Source organism: Rhinopithecus bieti, unplaced genomic scaffold, assembly GCF_001698545.2.
Source record: "Rhinopithecus bieti isolate Rb0 unplaced genomic scaffold, ASM169854v2 scaffold_51042, whole genome shotgun sequence".
NCBI classification, from domain to species: domain Eukaryota; kingdom Metazoa; phylum Chordata; class Mammalia; order Primates; family Cercopithecidae; genus Rhinopithecus; species Rhinopithecus bieti.
In genome coordinates, this window is record NW_016820640.1 from 68,081 (window position 1) to 75,230 (window position 7,150).

Below are 7,150 nucleotides of genomic sequence, written 5' to 3' on the forward strand. Positions count from 1 at the left end.
AAAAAAAAAAAAAAAAAAAAAAACAGAATGTCTTTGGAGTTCCTATCAGTTTTTTTTTTCCCCTCTATTATTAGAAAATTTGGAAGGTTTCTTTTTTACAGGTCATTCTAAGAGTTGCTCTCCCCGCCTTACACCTATCCCAAGGATGGAAACCTTTGACTTTGTTTTCCTGAGCCGAGTTTCATTTATATTTGGAAATTTAGCTGAAAGAGCCAGTGACTGACTTAATGAGTCACCCACCGCTTAACACAAACTTTTTCTCCCTTGTTGTCAGTGGTGCTTTAGTTTTCTTTTTACCATTTTCTAAGTATTTACATCAACATAATAGTAGATTTTTGCACTGAGTTTTCATTTTTTATTAAATCTTTAATTTCCAATGGTAGATGTCCTAGAGTTGAGAAAATATGGCAAGGACATGGAATTTGAAAGGCCTGGTTTCAATCCTGTCTCTGCACTTAATAATATCTTGAAGTCTCTGTTAGCTATAAAATGAGAGTAACTTCCTAGAGGGTGTGTGTATGTGTATATTAAATGAGATTATATATTGGGAACATTGGAAACATTCTGGTATAGGGACGTTTAAACCTTCCCTCTGAATGTTCGATTAATTGAGTGCTGAAATAAACTGACAGTAAACAGATGAACAAGAGAAAGTGTGTACAAATTTGTTGACATGCAAGCATGGGTGGGAGCTACAAAAAAATACGAGATTCTAAAAAGGGCCAGATGATTGAAGCCTAAATCCCCTCATCATAAAGGGAGAAGTGGAGGATGCGGGCAATTTTAGAGGAAGAGTAAATGATTTGAGGGGGAGACGAGCGTGCCTAAAGAGCAGATAATGACCTGGAACAAAATTCTTCTGGGCTCTGGGAGAGATGATGTCAATTTTTTGGGAAGGTGAGGGGCAGAACTGTACTGCAAACAAAAGTTGTCTTTGTTATATAATACAGTCTCTGAGGTAACAAATAGCCCTTAGAAGAATAGTCAAAAGAATAGGTGAAAAGTCTGTTTGGGTACGGTATGCCCAGGGGCATGTCAATTTTTAGTTTTCTCTCCTGCTGTAGGAGTTAATCTTCTCTGGTTTATATAGATTCCAGGGAATTATCCAAGACAATTTCATTCCTTCTGGATGAACATCCCTCAGTCAGATAAGGGAACTTCAGAGAAAACCTCTCCCTGTGCTTCGGAAGGGAAAGTGGGGAGGCAGGAGAATGTTGGAGAGAGACCTTGCTTCTGAGTCCTTTCAATAGCTTTTTTTCAGAGCACTCAGCAAGCCAGAATGCCATACTTTGGGGCATTGTTTTCATAACCGCAACATTGATATACAGCAAGAGTATAATAAATTCATATTTTCTTTCCTTGTCGTGAGCCAGTGATCCCTTTTTTTTGCATCCTCAAAAAGTTATACTGATGTTAAATATGCTGTCTTTACTGAAACGGATTTTAAAAAGACCCAGCATTAAGTGGGGCCACCTGAGAAGGGAAAGAATTTCTATGAAACTCTCAGATTTTTAATTTATATTGAAATTACTAATATTTCCTTATACCTGAAGTGCATAGTACTGTATTTTGCACATAGTAGACACTTAAGGATGTTATTGTGCTGTAGTAAAAATAGCAGGAAGGAATCTGAAGGCCAGTAGGTAATCTTGACTTCTTTGCTTATTAATTTTTGTGGTGTTTGCAAGTAACTGGATCTCTTTGGACACTGCGTCTTGCCTTTTTGGCTTAGCAGTGGGAAGAGGTTGAACTCACCTCCTTATACTTAACTAGAGAAAAAAATCCATACAAGGAGCTTCTCAGAGCCCAGAAAAGGAGCTCTAGATATGGAAGTGGATTGGATGGGAACCGTCTTGGATTTGGAATTGCTGGTCAAGGAGAGGACCATATTAGGACATTTCCAGTTGAGGATCAGGGCGTATCACAGATCAGAAGTTTCATAAACTTGGAAAGAAGTTTTGTAAACCTTGAAAAACAGACTAGGGTCTTAATCACAACAGAAATGGCAACAAAACCCCCACATAATTGCAGGAAATGAAGGTGCAGGGTTTCAAATACAGGAAAATACAACTGGAAGATGCAAGTAACAAAGGGGAAAAAACTTTACAGATGAGGTGGCTTCTCTAACTTAGAAATTGCTCACCTCTTCCCGTTTCCCTCTACTTAGGTTTAGCTAAGAAAATTCTTTCACCTTTTTTTTTCTTTTTCACCTAGCCTTCTCCCCGATCCCCAGTTCTTTTCATTGTTTCATTTTCAGTCAAGATTTATGAAAACATGAGCCATGCTAGAGATACAGCTGATTTTTTTCTGGGATATTTGTTTGACTTTATAGTAAAAGATAAAACAGCAAAATAACAGTTTCAAAGACCTTGGCTTCTCCATAATATACTCAGTATTCTTACTGCACTTCATTAAACCACCATAACAAACCACCTCAAAACCCAGTGGCATACCAAAATATTGTCACTCACGCTCACAGATTTGCTGGTTAGCTGGGCCGGCTGTTTTCACATGTGCCTCATTCTTCTTAGGCAAGTGGGCTACCAAGTCATATTCTTCTTAAGTAGGTTGCGGAAGTTCAACTGGGTAAGCCCAGCGATGCAGGTATGTTTCATATCTGCTTGCATGCTGGCTGCTGACATGCCATTGGTCAAATCCCATCTTCCATGACAAAAGGGAATACATCATGTGGGAGGAAGTAAAAAGTGGCAAAGAGTATGGATACAGGGATGGAAGATTGGGAGTCTAGCATAGGCAGTGTAATCTTTTCTGGGATTTATATTTGTGTTTGTATTTTACCTTGTAGTCGTTAATTTGTATATGTACTATTTTGTATTCTGCTTTAGCTTAATACGATTTTGTAAGGAAAACTTCTGAATAGATTATATATTTTCACTTAAAACAATAGTTTTATGTTTAACTCAGACTCTGCTTCTAAGTTGATCTGCATCAAAATCATTTGAAGTGCTTATTGAAATGCAGATCCTTAGACCTCAACCCAGACCCTCTGGAATCGATCTCTGGGGATGAGGCCTGGACATCTTCATTATTAACAAACTCATGGAGTCATCCTTCTGTACATTAAAGTTTGAGAACTGCTTTCTTAGTGGAAGGACGTGTGTTTGTATTAGTCTGGTCTCACATTGTGGTAAGGACATACCCGAGACTGGGTGATATGGTTAGGCTTTGAGTCCCCACCCAAATCTCATCTTAAATTGTAGTTCCCATAATCCCCATGTTTCGTGGGAGAGACCAGATGGAAATAACTGAATCATGGGGGCAGTTTCCCCCATCCTGTTCTCATGATAGTGAATAAGTGTCACAAGATCTGATGATTTTGTAAAGAGCAGTTCCACTGAAGACGCTCTCTTGCCTGCCACCACGTAAGATGTGCCCTTGCTCCTCCTTCACCTTCAGCCATGATTGTGAGGCCTCAGCCATGTGGAACCATGATTCCATTAAACCTCTTTCCTTTATAAATTACCCAGTGTGTTAGTCTGTTCTCATGCAGCTAATAAAGACATACCTGAGACTGGGTAATTTATAAAGAAAAAGATGTTTAATGGACTCACAATTCCACATTGTCAGAGGCCTGACAATCATGGCAGAAGGGAAAGGAGAAGCAGTGGCGCATCTTACATGGTGGCAGGCAAGAGAGCGTGTGCAGGGGAACTTTCCTTTACAAAACTGTCAGATCTCACAACACTTATTCACTGTCACAAGAACAGCATGGGAAAAACCCGCCCCCATGATTCAATTACCTTCTACCAGGTCCCTCCCATGACACATGAGGATTATGGGAGCTACCACTCAATATGAGATTTGGGTGGGGACAGCCATTTTTTAATTTTTATAATTAATGGCCATCAACACTTGTACAAATGACTAATTTCGTTGGGTACTCGGCAATTTTTTTCTGAGCCATGGTTGAATAATTTTCAGTTGAGGAAAATAATACTTTATGTAGGAAATCAGATTTGGGGTGCTGGTAGCAGATTACAGGCTTAAAAAAATTATAAAGAATTTTATATTAACTAAATGAAGACACTGAATTGAATAAAGATAATTTATGTAAAAGTTTTATGCCTTTAATTCATAATGTTGGGTACTGCATAGCTTAGTCATGATTCTATTGCTATTTATTGGTAATTTTCTAAATGAAAGTAGTATAAACCAAAAAGTATCTTAAGGCAAGTCTCAATCAATTTAGAAAGTTTATTTTGGCAAGGTTAAGTACGCACCCGTGACACAGCCTCAGGAGGTCCTGACAACGTGTGCCCAAGGTGGTTGGGGTACAGCTTGCTTTTAGGCATTTTAAGGAGACATAATGTATCAGTCAGTTCATGTAAGATTCACATTGGTTCAGTCTGGAAGCGAGGGACAAGTCTGGTCCCAGGGTGGCTTCCCAGGTCATCAGTAGATTTGAACATATTCTGATTGGCAATTGGTTGAGTTATTATCAATAGAAAGGAATGTCTGGGTTAAGATAAGGGGTTTTGGAGATCTGGGTTTTATCATGCAAATGAAGCCTTCAAGTTGCAGGCTTTAGAGAGAATAGACTGAAAATGTTTCTTACCAGACCTAAGGTCTGTGTTTATGTTAATGCTGGAGCGGTATAATGAGGCATGTCCACCCCCCACTTCCAGTCATGGCCCGAAGTAGTCTTTCGGGTTAAATTTTAGAGTGCCCTGAAGCTTCAAATTTTATTTTTGGTTTACGGTATAAAAACTGATAGGTTTAAGATAATTTTATTTTTCTCATTTCAGCTTTGTAAATTTGGCAGTTCTTTTATTCATCCATTTTGATAACTTCCTGACATTTTATGTGACTTTGTGTACTTTATTATGTATTGTATTGTTTGATAGTCTTGGTTATCCCAGCTCTGTAAAAAAATTTTATGGAAGTGAAAATTCCTTGATGGCATGGCAGACACTGCCAATGCCTATGCAATGAACATCTTTTCTTTTTGATAACAGAACCTTGATTTCATTTTCACAGCAGCCTTTGCCCACCCGAAAAATTCATTTCCCAATCTCCTTTGCAGCCATGAGTGGCCATGCAAATGTGTTGTGCTTTGTGAGGCTTGTATAAGTGGAAGTTTGTAGGTGGGGCATGTTAAAGAAGTCTCATTCATTTGGGAGACACCTTTTGTCCTTTTGCCCTTCTCTTTATCCTACTTAGAACTTGGACAGGATGGTGGAGGAGGAGACCACGCAGTGACAGACATTCTGATGCATGGTCCACATAAAGACTTGATGTTGGGTGTCCTTACTAGGTCTGAACTGCCCATTGTGTCTTCTAAGTTTGAAAAGAAAGCTACTCCAGAGTATTGAAGCTGCTGTTTAGTTGGGAATCTGTTACGTGTAGCTAAATATAGTTTCTACCTAGTACAGATGATTTCTGTAAAAGATATTTGTGCTGCAATATCTTAAATTTTATTTTATAATTTGATGTCAACAAAGCTGAATGCAGGACATTTTAAAACTTTTTACTTTGAAATTTCAAATTTAAAGTTGCAAGACTTAGTACACAGAACTTCCATAACTTTTTTCTCTCCAAAGCATTTGATAGTAAGTTGGAGGCATCATGCCTCTTTACCATTAAATTCTTCAGGATATATTTCCTAATAAAAAAGATACTCTCTTACTATACTGAAGTTATCAAATTCAAGAATTTAATATTAATAAAATGTCATTACTAAGCTGTGCATATTTATATTTCTCCAGTTGTCTCAACAGTATCCTGCATAACATTTGTAATGGGATGCAGTCAGCTCCCCCTTTGGCTGACATGCTTCTTTAGTCTCCTTTAGGGTGGAGACTCCACCTGTTTTTTATGGCATAGACATTTTTGAAGATGATAGAATAATTATTTTTCATAGTGTCCTTCAGTTTGGGTTTGTGTGATGCTTCCTCAAGATGAGATTTAGGTTGTGCATTTTCGCCGGGGCTGTATCACAGATTATAGAGTGTCAGGAGGCACACACTGCCGTTGTATCCCATGGTTGGTAATACTAACTTTGATCTCTTGGTTAAGGTGGTGACTGTCAGGTTTTGCACTGTTGTTACAGTAGGTAGCTAGTCAGACATGAGCAGGGCAGAAGAGGGCCTTCCCCCAGGATGTCAGGCAACCATTAGGTGGTGGTCAGACTGTTATTAACTAACCGTCTCTCTAAAATAATAATAATTGGTCACAGCGGGCACCAGGGAAAGGCAGTCTCCCAATAGATAGAAACACCTGAAACTAGTGATCAGCAGCTTCCTGATAAGATCCCCGGATTTGAGTGAATGGGCTCAAGCATATATGCACTAAGAGGCAAAACGGTGGAGTTCAGCTGATGTATGACCTTCCTTTAGGAACACCCAACTGGTAAGGGAAAAACGCCTTAAGTGAGCACGGGCACGATTTCAGTAAACACACTGTGCGTACAGCCCCTCCCCAGTGCTGGCAGGCCACTGCGCCTGTGGACAGCCACCCTATAGGAAGAATCAAGGGAGAAGAAATGCAAACCCTGGAAGCATGCCAGTGTGTAAAACCCCAAGTCAAAGGTCACCTGTTCACTGGATCTTTCAAGTTGCCCGTTTGGCCCCCTTCCAAGTATGCTTTCCTTCCTTTCATTCCTGCTCTAAAGCTTTTTAACAAACTTTCACTCCTGCTCTAAAAACTTGCCTTGGTCTCTCTCTCTGCCTTATGGCCCTTGGTCAAATTCTGTCTTCTGAAGAGGCAAGAAGTGAGCTTGCTGTAGACCTGTACGGGTTCACCGCTGTTAACAAAATAAAGTCATTCTTTCTCCCTTTATAATTTGTGGAAGAGAATTTTAAATGATGTAAATATTCTGTTCACGATCAAACTTTTCATTCAGTAGTTTTAGCATCCATTGAAGATTCCTGACTGAATTATTACTGAGATAAATGTGAAACATCTTTTTAAAAAAGATTTCAATAGATCCTATTCTGTTGACTAGGTTTGCTTTTCCTATCATATCCACAGTGATTAATTTATTTCATGGTACTGTTTTATAGTGTTGGGAACTTTAAGAAATACAGAGATATGGCCGGGCGCGGTGGCTCAAGCCTGTAATCCCAGCACTTTGGGAGGCCGAGACAGGCGGATCACGAGGTCAGGAGATCCAGACCATACTGGCTAAAAA

At 39.3% G+C, this 7,150-nt stretch overlaps 1 protein-coding gene across 1 annotated transcript in view; it reads left to right on the top strand.

The window, feature by feature from the left end:
• The window catches only part of USP25 (ubiquitin specific peptidase 25), a 148,667-nt gene that overhangs the window by 24,880 nt on the left and 116,637 nt on the right, over positions 1-7,150 (top strand). The gene's annotated exons all lie outside the window — the stretch shown is intronic.